We start from the raw sequence: 16,376 nt of genomic DNA, 5'->3' as shown, positions 1-16,376 counted from the left end.
AAAGATTGACAAATAACCAAAATGCTAAGTAAGACAAACTGCAAATAAAAAATAAATAAAGTAATACTGAAAACATGAGTTGTAGAGCCCTTGACAGTAAGTCCATAGATTGTGGAATTGGTTTAGTGTTGAGGTGAATGTATCTGCACTGGTTTGAGAGCCTGATGGTTGCAGGGTAATAACTGTCCCTGAACTTGGTGATGTGATACCTAAGACTCATGTACCTCCTTCCTAATGGCAGCAGTGAGAAGATAGCATGACTTAGATGGTGGGGGTCCTTGCTGGAATCTGCTTTCTTGTAGATGTGCTCAGTGGTAGGGAGTGCTTTTCCTGTGATACACTGGGCTGGGAATCGCTGTGACATTCTTGGGCACTGGTGTTTCCATCTCAGCTTATGACCAGTTAGTAAACTGCGCATCTATAGAAGTTTGTCAGAGTTTAGGATGACATGATGAATCTACTCTGAACTCTAAGAAAATGGAGGTGCTGTAATAGGTCACACCCTCATCACAACCAAGAAGATGTCAGTGCTGTAACAACACTATACATTTATAAATTTATACATCGTTCTGTTCTTTGGGTCTATGTCAAAATTTTATATTGGAGATGAAAATATGCCCGTTTAACAGCTTGAAGTCTAATTTGACCCACTTATTAAAAAACAGTAGCATGGCTTGGTTTTTAACTATTGAAGTAGAATGTGTGTGACATATATTAAGATGTTTTAAAAATACTAACAGAGCGACTTAAAAAAAACCACTAACCAAAAATAAGATGATGGGAGAGATTTGTAAAACGTTCTCAGAATGGGTGATTTTAACAAGGGTACTGAGCAGATTCTTTGAAAGGAATTTGTGGTTTCTGTTGATTAGGTGTCTGATGTTACATGCCGTTGATGGAGAGAGTTTGTGCCTGTGGCTGCAGATGGGTCATGGTGCTTCTGAATGGTTCGGGAGCACAGGTTGCAGAGAAATAAGAGAGCTGTACATCTGAATGGCTTAAACTGAAACAACTGCAACTTCCATTTATCTGCTAAAGTCAATTATCAAGAAAAACCCAAGTCAATTGCAGAATATCTGGATTTTAAAAAGGAGTACCATAAAACATGTTGTTACATAAAGTCACAAAATGCTGGCAGAACTCAGCAGGCCAGACAGCATCTATGGGAGGAGGTAGTGACGACGTTTCGGCCCAAAACCCTTCATCAGGAGTCACACACATTATGCCGAAATGTTGTCACTACCTCCTCCCATAGATGCTGTCTGGCCTGCTGAGTTCTGCCAGCATTTTGTGTTTTTATTTATTTCCAGCATCTGCAGATTCACTCGTGTGCCTTTGTTACATAAAGTGATTTGGGATAAGATATTCCGAGACGTATAAATTGGACTTGGAATGAACAAGACTTTTTAGGTTGGCAGATCGTTGACAGTGAGATGTCATTGTTGTTGAGTTGACAATTAGCATTAGACAGATGAAAAGACAGAGCTGAAGTATCTGTGCTTTCTGATGGTGAAGTGAATGGTGAAGGTGCAAATCATCAATGGACTAAGCAGTTTGGGCCAGTTGGCTCTGGGGTGGAGGTTCATGCAACGAAATGGAAATACATTTTATTTTAGCAGGAACACAGAGGCAGAAAGTGGTAGCTCTGGATGCCTGGGGTGAGTGATGCACAAGTCTGTGAGATGCAAAATAAAGTGGAACCAATCAGGAAAAGTCGAGTTGAAAGGTAATAAAAGCAGGTCAAGTGTTTCAACAGTAGAAGAACTATATTGAAAGTTCAGTCCGTAATCAAGTATTAAGGAAAGGTCTGGTGGATTGTGAATTGTCTTGTGAATTGTCAGGCTATTAAGAAGTCATTGATTATGAAGGAGTTTAGGGGGTGGAAATTTGGGGTTGGAGGAAAATTCTTTCCATCAAGTACCAGAATTTAGAGTGTTTGGAATTCAAGGAAAGGAGCTGCAGCTAACTGAATATTAGTGGGAAAGAATAATTGTTCTTGAATCTAGTGGTGTGAGAATCTGTCTGAATCTTTTGCCCAGTGGCAGAAGCTAGAGGATGGCATGGCCCAGTTAGCGGGGATTTTTGAAGACAGACATTGCCTTCTGTAAATACCATCAATGGTGGGGAGAGATGTGCCCATGATGTATTGGATTGAAAAAATCAGTTTGGATAGGGAGAAGGGAGAGCAGGGACATTTCAAAATATAGTTCCCCGTGGCACGTTTGTGTTGTGAGCTTATTCATGTCATGTGTTTCTCTTCAATAATGAGAAATTGAAGTCATGAAGAAGTGACAATGTCATATATGCATTTGATGGAATATAGTACATCAAATATTTCTCTTAAAGAAAGAGAGCTAATACTATGGAAGATTTGAAGCAGTTTCTACCCTTTATTCCAATAGTAACTTGTCAAAATTTTTTTAGTAATGCTGGGTATATTAAAAAATCCTTATAATCTCAAGGTAGCAATACTTCAAGGCAAAGTAAATTTAATTTTACATTTATCCAACTATGCTGAACAGTAAGGATCAAAAGTTTACATTTATAGAAGCTGCTTGGTTAATGGGCAATACTCCATGCAGCTGGAGCTATGCAATGGTGAGACCTATTGTTAGAATTCTACAGTTTATGGGTCCGTTACTGTTGCTATGGCAACCTGATGAAGTTTGCCGGCAATATTGATTACATTAAACTGATTCTTCATTTCCAGTACAAATCATTGGGTGTTGGAGTTAATTATTCTCTTGAAAGCCCTGGTACCTGACTGAAGCTGTTGTCACCAATTTGGATAAAATTTGAGTTTAAAATAAAAAAAGCAAGGAGTATTAATTTCAGTTTATGTAAATAATGTATTACTTTCTGTGTGTTCACTAAAGTCATGGAATATTGTAAATAGCGTAATTTTCCAGAATCCTCTTTGATCCTGAAGTAATAGTGCTGACTTTATTGCAGTGGTGTAAGGTATTTACTGTATTTTCATTGTAAACCAAGAGAGCATCTTGATTTTGTTTTCCAAGCAGAATTTTTTTTTTAAAGCTGCAGAGGTTGGTGTAATTTTAACCCAGCTGACTTCCATCCCTTGACACTGGTTGAGGACCAGCTCCAGTTGAGAGATCTATCAGGCTTAATGAGGCTGTCTCTGAGCACCATTCTTTCCTCCTCTTAATGTATTAGATCTGGCCTGCTGGGGAATTCGTGTACTTGACATCACAAGGTCTGTCTTTGCCACATGTGAGGTAGCAGTCACATTGTGTGAGTATGTTCATTTAACAAGGTTTGCAACTTGCTCTTTTGATGGTAGTTTTTTTCTTTCCTTTGTCTGGGAATGGAATATCTCTGCATCTACCTGCAGGAGTCCCTCAGTGTCTTTATATTTACAACCTGTCTCCCTTCTGTTGTAGCCAAGGGAGGCTAGCTTTCTGAGGCATTTCTCTACTGAACAAAGTTCAGCTCAGTATTGTGTGGATAAATTAATATGAAAAGCCCTTCAGTTTGACCACATGAAAAATATTGATCGTGTACACGTGCTGTGGATTAGCACTACTTACATTATCCAGCTACAGTGGCAAGTACTGCATGTTCAAGCAAAGCAAAACTAGATTCAAGTTAAAGTTGATTCTACATTCTCTCCACAGCTGTACTTCTGTTTACTGAAGCTCACTCCCAAAGCTATGAGTACAATATTTGTTTTCTGCTGTTAATGAATGCAGTTCTTCACAAAATTTCCCATTGGCTCTGGTGAGATCAATCACTAAGGTACAATAAGCTCCTAAGGAATGGGTCTTGGGCTCCCTAATGAATGTCACATAAGACTCTTATGACTAATAAAGAGAAGAAGAGATTTTCACCCTTTTGAAGATGCATGGTGACTGCACTTGGCAACCACATTTCCATCTTTCTTTATTTTGTTCAGTCTTACAATATGATCTGGTTGCAGGCAGATGTGAGAAGTACATCTCTTCCCGGTTACACATATTGGTAATGAAAAGGATCTATTTGATTAATTGTTCAGCTAATGAATAATAACATGGTTTAGTATTCATCAGTTCTTATGTTAAAGCATTTACTGTTGCTGTGGTTTGATTGAGCTGGAGTTGCTTTCTATGAGTAGGAGTTAGAAGTACAAGCATAGTAATTATTACCTACATCATTTTTTTTCCTCTGTTGAAAACCATTCTCATGACATACTCCCTGCATGTTATTTCATACTTTAAGGATAATACCAAGTTAAAACAAATTAATTTGACATTTACACTGGACAAAATGAATTCTTTATTTAAGTTACCTAGTATTTGTGTCTGTGGGTTCACCGAGGTTTAATTTGTTCAAATCCTTGTGTTTTGCAACTTGAATATAATTTGTTTATTAATATATATAATATTTATTTTTATAAGTACAATTATATATATAATTGTATATAATTTTATTATATATATCAAGAACAAATATATATATAAAAGCATACATATATAAATATAAAAATATGGTAAAAGTACTAGCATGATCGTTTTGTTTTAGGATTCAAAGAAAGAGTGTGTTCTCGCAGAATTAGTGTAAGCTCCTTTGCACAAGCTGAGATTATGTGTAAGGGGTGTATTTAATCTGCTTTCTGTACTGAAGAGAACTGAATGGACATTGAACCCATGAGCACCATCTCATACATTTTAATTTCTGTTTTTGTACTACCTATTCTAATTTAACTATTTAATAGAAATATATATACATAATGTAACTCCGTTTTTTTTTCTTGATATTTATTTATCATGTATCTCGTGGTACCGCTGCCATGAAGTTAAGTAATGTCACAATGTATTATTAAACCTGATTCTGATTCTGAGGCAGCGATGCTCCACCGGAATGCACAAGGCTGTGTAGCTTCCTCCTGACGCTGCCCAGCTGTTTCAGTCTTCCCTCTGCCACACTTCACTCTGTTTTTCTGAGATTCTCAAGAACCGCCTCACAGAAGACAATATTGTTCTGTTGTGCTGGGTCTGTGCTGATTCTGAAAATGTTGTGTAGGCTACGTGGAAAGGTGGATCCTGTAGATATCTGTTTCAACACATTCTGGAGCTCACACATTTTCCTGGTGACCATGTAGGTTTCCTCCATGTGCTCTGATTTCCTCCCATGTCCCAAAGGTGTGTGTTTCAGCGGGATAAGTAGCCAATGTAAATTGCTCCTAGCGTGTAGCTGAGTGGCAGAGATGAGTGAGAATGAGATTGTAGGATTGATATGATAGGTGCTTGGTGGTCAACATGGACTTGATGGACTGAAGGACCTGCTTCCATACTCTATCTGTATGACTCTGTTTTGTGGGAATCAGATACTCTCCAGCTGACTGTGTAAATCAGCATGGCTGCTAGCTAGCAAAATCAGGGTGCTGGCTGCAGGATTTTGGCCACTGATCTTATTTTCATGTTCATTTTCTTCACAAAACAGCATTGGTTTGGGCAGCTATTCCATTTATTAATGTTTAAAATGTTATTTTTAATATCCTGGGGCTAATTTTTGATTTAAGAAATTGGGAATGTTGTTTTGATTTTCCAAGTTCATAACTGGCATACTGTACTTGATGCTAGCAGGCATCGACAGGCAGAGTGATGGCTGCTGCATGGCTGCAGACTATGAATGGACAATTTCTTCTGCCTGCGGATGATTAATGGTTACCTTGTTAAGCATTGATTAAAAACAGCAGTGTTTAAATAAAACAATGCTTGTCTCAACAAGTGATTGCACTGTTTTTCTGCCTGTAATTTCAGTCAGCGTTCCCGATGCCATGAGAGTAACAATATAACCTATAACGAGAGCAGATCTGTTCACGCTTTTAGTAATTGTGTGTGCCAAGGTGTCACTAATCAAGTATGCAGCAGCAAATGACATACAATGCTCAGAATTATTGCAAAAAGTGGAGCCTGGTTCTCTCTGGCTCAGAATACTTTGATAGTTACAATAGAGTGTACTGTAAACTTTATCACATAGTTGTGTATTATTGTTTAAAGGCTGTGGTTTGTGGAGAGACCCTGGCTAATCACTAATCATGTTTCTTGTGTTTTTTCTTTGGGTGGTCTGCTCAGAATCTATTTAATGAGCATTTGCTCCCACAGGAAGTATTTACAAGTTAGATGGAAAAAAGATTGCTGCGTTGCAGCTCTTGTGTGCAGTCTCGTTGTGCTTTGTTGAAGGTGTCTTTTGGGGGTATGATCTCAGTCAACGTTTTGGAGAGAGAGCATGGATCTAAGGTATCCTGTTGTTTGTACTTTTCAGTAAAAAGAACTACATTAATGTGATAAACTTGCAGCATCGGTCATACTGAGTTTCAGTATTTCAGCAGATATTTTGGTTTAAAGATTAAGTAGCAAGTATCTTGCACCTAGAGATGAGAATCCCCAATAGTTTTGTCTGATTTGTCATTTGAAGGGATTAGGCTGTTGAAATCTAAAAATGCTGTTTTACATCCTTCTGTTCTTATTAATATGCTAATGATGAACTCAATGCTTTTTCACTGCTAATGCCTGTCAGGACCCAGTTAATTGTGCCGTTCGATGAAAACTGCAGGAAGCTGACTGGAACTTGCTTTAGTTTGAAGAGCTAAATTAAAAGAGCAGTTCATGTGCAAGTTGCTTCCCTTCCCTGCTTTGCTTTAATTTCCCGTCTCACGATGCAGAATAATCATTGTGTATCATGTTTAGGAAACAGACATTGAAGATTTGTAGATTCAGCTTGGAAATAGGCCCTTCAGCCCAACTTGCCCATGCTAACCAACCAAGGTCATATTATCTCCACGTTCCACATTTTCTTCTGGCCCATCAAGTCATTAAGTTTCTCTGTAAACTGTTGTCCCAACTCTCCATCAGCTCCCCCAGATTCCACCCTTAATCCCCACGCTAGGCAATTTGTGGCATGCCATTACCAGTCAAACTGCCGTGGAAATCATTTTGGGAAACCCCACATTCACAGGAAGAATGTGTGTGTGTGTGTGTATCTCTCTCTCTCACACACACACACACACACACACACACACACACACACACACACACACACACACACACACACACACACACACACACACACACACACACACACACACACACAGTTCTTTGGAGGTGTGCGGCAGTGACTAGGTGGGGCACAGTGTTGCTGGCTAATCCTGTTGTTACTTCCTCTGATATCCATATTAATTAATTTGAGTGTTGCTTGCAGTGGTCATTGTCCTTGAAACGATAGGACCAGTCTGTTGCTCAGGGTAGAAAAGAGTAAGACAGTTGAAGTTTGTTCCGCAGGGCTAGCCATTACACCCAAGGGCCTGAGCTGTGGTGGTCATCTACGGCCTGCATAAGCAGAGGGTAATATTATTCGTAAGGCAGAAATTGAGGGAAAAAAATCTGAACTAAATCATTGGGTTTGAAATTCATTCATGTCAATCCCCAGGAAATAGTAATAGGTAAGCAAAATCATGTTAACCCAATGAAGGGATGTTTCTGGGTGCCTTTTTGTCAGATGGATAGTTCTTATGTCTGGAAATTGGATTTCACTTTTTGTTTTGTGCCGTGTTTCATTGTGAGTATTGCTGAATTGGAGAATCTCATAAAAATTGTGAAGTTGACAATATTTACATTTTAAAATATTTTGTTTCCCCCCTAACTGCTTGAGGGCCTTTATAAATGTTTGCTGTGTGTCACTGTTATGTTAGAGAGGTCACCTGAGCTCCATACTCTGACAGGAGACTTGCTCTTTCCCTTCAAACCACTGGAACTAGTTTTCAGCTAAATTGCAAGATTATAAAGAATATACACATATCTACAGAACTTTCCTGCCCACCTTTTGCCAGAAGTACCAGGTAGGCTTTGTACGTAATGTCACAAAAAAACTTGACTCTTCATTAGTACCGGTCCAGATCAAGTAAGTGCTCTCTCAACATCCTTTGCCTCTTGCAGACCCAGCCTTTGCAACATCCACTCATTCAGTAGCAGCTCTACCTTGTAGCTGGAAGAGTGCCACATGAGGTACGGCTGATGGAACTCTGACCTGCTGTGCTTCATTCTGAGGTTGACTGATTTTGCAGCATTGGTGGTGATGAAACCTTTGGGGTAAGATGTATTGTTATCCAGGCCTGCATTGTTACTTATTCCACAAATCGGTAGAACAAAATAGTGCACATGATGTCATCAGTCCTGCGAATCGTGTATCATTTACATAGAGAACAATAGTGTAATTTCTGGAGGTTGATAAGAGGGTACAAATGAGTCAGCCATATCAAGCTGGATAAGATTGCACGACCTAATTACGCTCCTTGGTAGGGTAGTCTGATGTTTTCCAATAGTTCAAGTCCTTTGATAAACCGATTTAGAACTGGTTTCCGAGAATTCAAAGTCCAAGTAGAACTTATTGTTACATGCACAAGTACAAATGACAAACATATCATCTGAGGCACCCAGCACCAACAGTCTCAAGAAAAACATATAAACTAAACATAAATTCTACAAATAAATAGCACAGGGCAAAAAGTTCATTGGAGTACAAAATTGTCATAGTGTTGCTATACTGAGATAACAATTTAGGGTTGTACAGGTAGGTTCAGGATCTTACTGGCCGAAGGAAGTTAGCTGTTCTTGAGTCTCGTGGTGTGGGAATGAGGCTTCTACCCAATGAGAGCTGTTAAAAAAAAAAAATGGCATGATCCAGATGGTGGGGATCTTTGCATGTTGCCTTCTTGAGGCAACACCTTGATGGTAGGGAGGGATGTGCTACTATTCTCTGCAGCTTGTGTTCCTGCACATTCGATTTGCCATATCAGACCATGATACAACCAGTCAGGATGCCGTTTTCCATTTTTGTTCGGTGCTGCTGTGTCTTGTGAGCTGCCTCTTCAGAGTATCTAGAGTTCCTTCCTTGAGTCTTCTCATCATAAGGTGAACAACTTTGCTGTTCACAGAAAAAAACAAGAAAAGCTGCATGAAATCAAAAATAATAGCTGTTGATCCCAAGAGTAAAACCCTTGCTTCTCGCAACATGTCATACACTTGGTAATTGGTTTTAAATCTAAATTCTGGTATATGGGGGTTGATGAATGGCAAATGCCAGTTAGGCAGCCAACTGCCATGTACATCGCAGAAAGACGAACTAGATTCTTTTTTGCAGAACACCTAGTTTACTGGGATTATGCTGTTGTTTTAGACATCATTGATGCAGTGTTAAGATTTAAGATTTCATCTCTTAGCTTGTATGGGGTTTAAAGAATGTTCATGAAAGGTGAAAGGGCTTTGTGTTAGCATATAATGGCTTGGTGACTGTTCAGAGGCACTTTTAGCTGTTTGGAATTGTGTCTATGAGACTCGGTGAATGAGTGTTTGATGCCTTGCTTTTGTCATCTCTGTTCACCTGCTTTCAATTCAATGTCTCTAAAATATGGCTCACACGATCATTCCGTATTGTTCTACTTGATAATTTTGTTGCTTACTCTCTTGACTGGCAACGTTAGTTGCTTGACATAAAATATATCTTGTTCTCTCTAATGCAGTCTGAATTTCCAAATCCCCTCCCAGGAACCATTAGCTTGCTGAGTCTGCAAGCTTACTGTCAAAATGACCCCATTCATAAAAATCAAGCCGTTTGCTTCCAGTTTCCCAAATAAGTGCTTAGTGTCACGTTGAGCTATGGCAGCTGTGAAAGACAGAACTTGTGTTTAGTCATGACATTGATTCTGGGTCTCCATCTGTTATGAGGCAGGGTTTGCGGAGTGGCAGCCACTGAACGTTTTATTTTTCATGAAGCAGAGATGCACAAAACTTCAGAATTTTTTGTACCTTTAGGGAGTAGATTGTACCAAAATGCCATTTGTCTTTGTACTATGTGGGCCATATTCTGGCAAATATTAGCTTCATTGACTACAGCTCTGCATTCAACTCTATCATCCCCTTGAAACTCAACGTTAAACTCTGAGACCTATAGGTCTCAGCACCTCGCTGTGCAACTAGATCCTCTCTTTCCTCATTACCAGCCCCTAGTGAGTACGAATTGGCAACAAGTTCTCCATACTCACCATCAGCATAGGTGCACCATGGAACTGTGTGCTTAGCCCCCTGTTCTGTGCACTTTGCACCTAAGTTTGTGCGGCTAAGTACGGCTGTGAATGACACCCTGGTTGTTAGCTGAATCAGAGGTAGTAGCAAATCTGCAAATAGGAGAGAGACTGAAAATCCAGATTCATGATTGGTGCCACATCACCAAGCTCTCTCTCAATGTCAGCAAAACCATACAGCTGATTATGGACCACAGGAGGGAGAAGTCGGAGGTCCACGAACCAGTCCTTATTAGAAGAATGGAAGTACAGCGGGCCAGTAGCTTTAAGTTCCTTGTCGTCAGCATATCAGAGGGATTGCCCTGGGATCAGCACATCAGTGAAATCACAGAGAAGGCATTATAGTGCCTCTAATTTCTTAGCAGTTTGCTTAGATTCAACATGTCACCAAAAACTTTAACAAGCTTCTATTAATGCACAGTGAAAAGTGTCCTTGCCGTTTGCATTATTGTCTGGTATGGAAAAGGCAAGGCTGAGAAATGGAAAAGGCTTTAGAAAATGGTTTATTCACCCAGTTCATGGGTGAAGCCGTCCTCACCACAGTGCACACTTGCATAGAGCGCTGTCACAAGAAAGCAGTGTCCATCAAAGACACGCCACCTTCCAGATCATGTCCGCTTTTGCATACTAGCATTGGACAAAAGGTGTAGAAGCATTGGGTCCCACATCACCAGGTTCAAAAACACTCTGCAAACATCAGGCATGGATAACTTCTTTCACCATCATTCACCACTACTCTGAACTAATTCTGTGAACTACAGAATCACACTCTTTACAACTTATATTCTCAGTATTATTTTTATTTGTAGTTTGTTTTTTGCACATTGATGTTTGTCAGCCTTTTTTTGTAAAATTCTGTTCTATTTCTTTTTTCAAGTAAATGCCTGCAAGAAAATGCATCTCAAGGTAGTATATGATAACATATACCCAATTTGATATTAAATTTACTTTGAACTTTGCACTTTTATATCTGCCTCTTGCCATGTTTGAATTGCAGTGTGGAACTTTTCCTGATGGCTTTCCTCTGATGTAAATTTCAATAATTTTTTTTGTTCTGGCAGTTTTTAATAAAAAATGTGATATACAGCTAGCTGGAATGAAGGTTATCCATGCAGAAAATTACAGAGCCATCTCTGGGCAACAGCATAAATCTGAAACGGTGTACAGGAACTCTCCAGTGTACATGGCTGATGCAATGTTCATGATTAAATTGTGCTTGAATAAGTATGTGATGAGATGGAAAAGGTTCATCTGAAGCATAGATTTTGCTTGGTATAGAATCTTCTGGGGTATAATGGTGGCCAATGTTGGTTTGCACTGAAGCGTTGATGAGCATTGAATTACAGTGTTAAATATGTATAGACTTTGTTTCCAGGTGTGAAGTCCCAGGTAACAGACTTTAGGGAGGAGGGAAGCTATCAGTTGTCTTTATCCACTCTCACATTTCAAGCCTCCAGTTAATCGAAATGAACGTGCTGCTTGGAAGGTATCATTGCAGATAAATGATCGCTTTGCCATCGAACTCCATGCATGTGATGTGGCCAGCTGAAAGCAGTTGAGATCAACGCTTCTGATTGTTGAGATCCTGATAACCTTTCTCTCCAGGCAAATATTAATATTTGACTCCCTTATACGAAGTAGAATTATTATTTCGTGTTTCACTAGCTTTAGGCAGTAAATTTTCTGCTCTCTGTGGGATCTCTGTGAAAGTTTCTTCTGTTCCCTGTGCTATAGATCTTCAATTGGCTTACCTTTTAAAAATAGTCATCAAGGAAACACATTTTGCACCTTCCTCCATCTCAAATCCAGTTCTCCATTTATTTGGTTAGAGTTTACATATCTTCAGATAATTCGCTCTGGACATTTTGGTTGCTCTGACTTCTTCTGTACTACAAACTAAAGCAGCTGAATAGCTGAAAGCTCATTGGAAACTTAAACCTGAACCAAACAGAGAAAACTAATTGGAAGCTTCCAATGGAAAGGGATCAAACATTTATAAAATCAGGAGAATTTGGCACAAGTTTAAAAAAAAGATGAATAGTTTTTCTTCCCATCCGGAATCTTTCACCACAGAAGAACTTACTCTAGAATTGAAATTAACAGACTGGATATAAATCTACAGTTTTAAATTTTAAAATGTTAATTTTATTCTGAGAACACTTAAAGATTTTAGAGTATTTCTGGTTATGCCTCTGTTTTAGAAGCTGAATGTTAATGCCAGGATGTTGTGCTGCCTTCTTTTGAGTAGTGCAAGGTCCTGATGCATGAACATAGAGCAGTACAGTGCAGGAAAAGGCTCTTTAATCCATGCTGACTGTGCCAACTATGATGCCAAAACAAACTGATGTCATCTGCCTGCGCATGATCGGTATCACTACACTGCTTGTCTGTTGACGTGTCTGTCCAAAAGCTGCTTAAATATCTGCTCCACCTCTATCAGGAGATTAACTGGAGATTCTAATGGGAGATGTAAAGTCTGCTGAGGACTAGATCTGTGACGTTCAAGACCGGTGATCCAGAAATGTACAAGAAGTCTGGGTATGACCTATGGAAGGCTATTTTAAGGATGCTAGAACAATTCCCATTCAGGTTAGCGACAGAATCGGATACATGTCAGCTCTGACAGGGTTTGCAGGCTATTACTTCTGACAAAGTGCAATCTAGCATCGTGGATGGCAGTGATCCTTCATTCCCAGATGAGCTCAACATCTTTTATGCACGCTTGAAGGGCAGAATGAAGCTACACCTGTGCGAATTCCTGCAGCATCTGGTGATCCTGTGATCTCATTCTCGGGTGCCGACATCAGAACATCTTTCAATAGGGTGAACCCTCACAAGGCGTCTATTGGTACACCTGGTGGGTTCTGCAAACCCATGCCAACCAACTGGCGGGAGTGTTGGAGAGCATTGCCAATCTCTCATTGCTGTAGTTGGAGGTTCCCGCCTGCTTCAAAAGGGCGACAATCATACCAGTGCCCAAGAAGAGCAGGGTGAGCTGCCTCAATGACTATCACTCAGTGGCATTCACATCTACTGTGATGAAGTGCTTTGAGAGGATGGTCATGGCTGGAGTCAGCTCCTGCCTAAGCAAGGACCTGGACCGGCTGCATTTTGCATGTTGAGCAGATGCAATGTCACTGGCTCTGCCTTGGATCACCTGGATATTATCAATAACTTCATCAGGCTTCTGTTTATACACTATAGCTCAGTGTTCAACACAAATCATACCCTTTATCTAATCAACAAAGACCAAATACTGGGCATCTGAACCTCCTGTAACTGGACCCTTGACTTCTCATTGGGAGACCACAGACTGTGTGGATCAGAAAAAACTTTTCCTCCTTGCTGACAGTCAACACAGGCGCACCTCAAGAATGTATGCTTAGCCCGCTGTTCTACAGTCTCCACACCCATGACTTTGTGGCTAGGCACAGTTCAAACACCACCTATAAATTTGCTGATGATACAACTATTGCTGGCAGAATTTCAGATGAGGAGGGAGGTGTGCAGGAGCGAGACATCAGCTGATGGTGTCATAGCAACAACTTTGTACTCAATGTCGGTAAGACCAAGTAACTGATTGTGGCCTTCAGGAAAGGAAAATCACCCCAATACTGATCGAGGCATCAGAAGTGGAAAGGGGTGAAGAGTTTCAAATTCCTGCTGTAGTTGTCAAGGCCCCTGAGGATTTATCGTGGGCCCAACATATCAATGCATTTACAAAGAAGGCTATATTTCATTAAGCATTTGAGAGGAATTGGTATGTCACCAGAGACACTTGCAGATATACCGAGGAGAGCATCCTATCTGGTTGCATCACTATCTGGTGTGTAGGGCCAGTACAGGATTGGAAAAAACTGCAGAAAGTTGTATCTCTGTTGGCTCCACGGGCACTAGCATACACAGGATTCAGGACACCTTCAAAAAGCGATGCCTCAAAAAGGGCGACATCCATCCTTAAGGATTCCCATCACCCAGGACATGCCCTCTTCTATTGCTACCATCAAGGATGAAGTACAGGAGCCTGAAGACACAGACTCAATATTTCAGGAACAGCTTCTTCTCCTCAGCCATCAGATTTCTGAATGCATGATGAAACCATGAACACTTAAGTATTTTTCTCTCTCTTTATTCACTATTGACAAAATACTTTTCTTTATATATAAATTTATTGTAATTTATAATTTTCATTATATATTGCAAAGTACTGCTGCTGCAAAACAACAAATTTCACTATGTATGCTGGTGATATTAAACCTGATTCTGATACCTCAGGCAGTGCATTTCAGGCTTCCAAGCTGTTAAAAAAAAATTATTTTCCCATGTAAATCTTTTGCCTCCCCCCCCCCCCCCCACACTTTTCACCTTAAAGCTATACCCTCTAGTATTTGTCTTTTCCACCTTGCAGAGAAGTCTTTGAATGTCTCCCTATCTATGTTCCTCATAAATGTGTAGTCAGGAAGAAAGACATTTTACGTCAGTTTTAAGGAGATCCAAGATGGAGAGAAGGCTCAGTTGTATAGGTTTAGCATGCGGATACACAAATCCGGACACACATTTTGTGTAGATATATTATGACTGATGGATTTGCATGCCCTCTGTCTTAAGGTTTTCTTCTCCCTCTTTTTCTCTCCCATCTCCCTAACCCAGCTATCTCCTCTTCTAGGTCCAAATGTTAAGATGGACAGTATACTTACCCAATCAAAGGTTCTAGTTTCAGTAGTTCATTTTAAGCCCCTCAAGATTGTCTTTCTTTGGTGTTGGGCCAAGGAACATAGCTTCAGAAACAAATTTCATTAGAATTTTTTTTCAAACAAACTCACCTGACAACTTTTGAACAGAAGAGCAAAGCAGGCTACTTCAGACAATAACACACGAGTGAATCTGCAGATGCTGGAAATAAATAAAAACACAAAATGCTGGCAGAACTCAGCACCGTTTCGGGCCGAAACTCTTCATCAGGATACCGACCTGCGACGACCATAGATGCTGTCTGGCCTGCTGAGTTCTGCCAGCATTTTGTGTTTGTATTTACTTCAGACAATAAGCTTATTTCACAGCTTCACTGGCTGGTGCCCAGTGAAGCTATGTTATGACGTGTTGAGTCTGAAGCTATTCCAACAAAACTTTTGTTAGTTCAACATGCTCAGGACTTTGGTTTTCTCAACTACTGGTTTAAATTCTCTTTCATGTAGAGGTCTCAGTGCATTGCAATAAATTTCCCTGGAACCCACAAACTTTCAACTGTAGGAAATGGGACCTGCTTCAGTTCAGGGAGAGAGTGAAAGCTGTGCACAGGTATAACAGCTTGGAATGTATGAATGCAAATGGATCTTGTGACCAGGTGCTCAAGCTATTGAAAGGGAGTGAGCCAGATGTCAAACCACTGGGATTTCTGAATTGTTGGATAATGTATTTTTGTCCTTCTACTGCATTCTGTTTTACAATTTGATTTTGAGAATGAACATTAGCTATTATAGGAGAAGAGCAATATTGCACTTGTCTACATTTTTCCATAACTGTAACACTCTTTTTATTTCATTCTGTTCTTGCTTTTGCTTAGTTATACCTCAATGTTTTTCATGTTTTGGTATGATCTATCTAGATGGAATGCAAATCCAAGTTTTACACTGTACCTTGGTACACATGTCAATAATAAACCATTTACCAACATTACTCAGGATTGACGAGAGGTCTGAAATTTAAAAAAAAACTCCTGTAATGTATTTTATGCTTTGTGTACTTCCACCTGAACTAGCAGAGCGAGCTGCTTTATGGAGGGATTGATAGATTTTTTATGTTTCAAATGTATTTTCTCACATTTATTTGCCAACCACTTTAATTTCCAGGAGCCAAGAAAACAGTACACCATCGTCAAGGAGATTCTTCACATTTTTTTGCATTGGACATGACCCTGTTGCCTTTTCGCTGAAGTGTAGTTATCTTGTAATTGATTTCAGGAAGACTTGCTTTTAGAGGAATGCAGCTGGTCAGATCATGTTACACCTTAGTATTGTGTTATTCCAATGCCCATCAAATGATGTAATGTTCTATCTTTGTGCACTGAACAATGCCATGTGTAATCAGCTGGTGTATTAAAATTCTGTTAGTCTGATCAGGACTATTGTTCATACAAATCACCACAAAGGAAGGATTTTTTTTGCTGCTAACTCATTGACCTCACGGGCAAACTGACTTGAAGTTAATGACTACGGTTCAGAATACAGTTTTAAATTAATATTGGTAGGAAGTCATTAATTCAGAAGGATTGAGTTTCAACTGTGCGTGTAACATTTTG

The 16,376-nt window shown here is 39.7% G+C and overlaps 1 protein-coding gene across 13 annotated transcripts in view; it reads left to right on the top strand.

The window, feature by feature from the left end:
* Positions 1-16,376, top strand: part of LOC140729065 (adhesion G protein-coupled receptor L3-like) — a 558,770-nt gene that overhangs the window by 56,334 nt on the left and 486,060 nt on the right. The window contains exon 2 of one of the 13 annotated variants that reach the window (XM_073048350.1): positions 7,935-8,087. The exons of the other annotated variants lie outside the window; for them this stretch is intronic. The gene's annotated coding sequence lies outside the window, so the exon portion shown is untranslated. The remainder of the gene's footprint in view (positions 1-7,934; positions 8,088-16,376) is intronic. 13 annotated transcript variants of the gene reach the window in all.

This window comes from Hemitrygon akajei, chromosome 6, assembly GCF_048418815.1.
Source record: "Hemitrygon akajei chromosome 6, sHemAka1.3, whole genome shotgun sequence".
Classification (NCBI taxonomy): domain Eukaryota; kingdom Metazoa; phylum Chordata; class Chondrichthyes; order Myliobatiformes; family Dasyatidae; genus Hemitrygon; species Hemitrygon akajei.
Note: the sequence above shows the minus strand (reverse complement) of the source record. Positions and strands in the feature narration are given on the sequence as shown.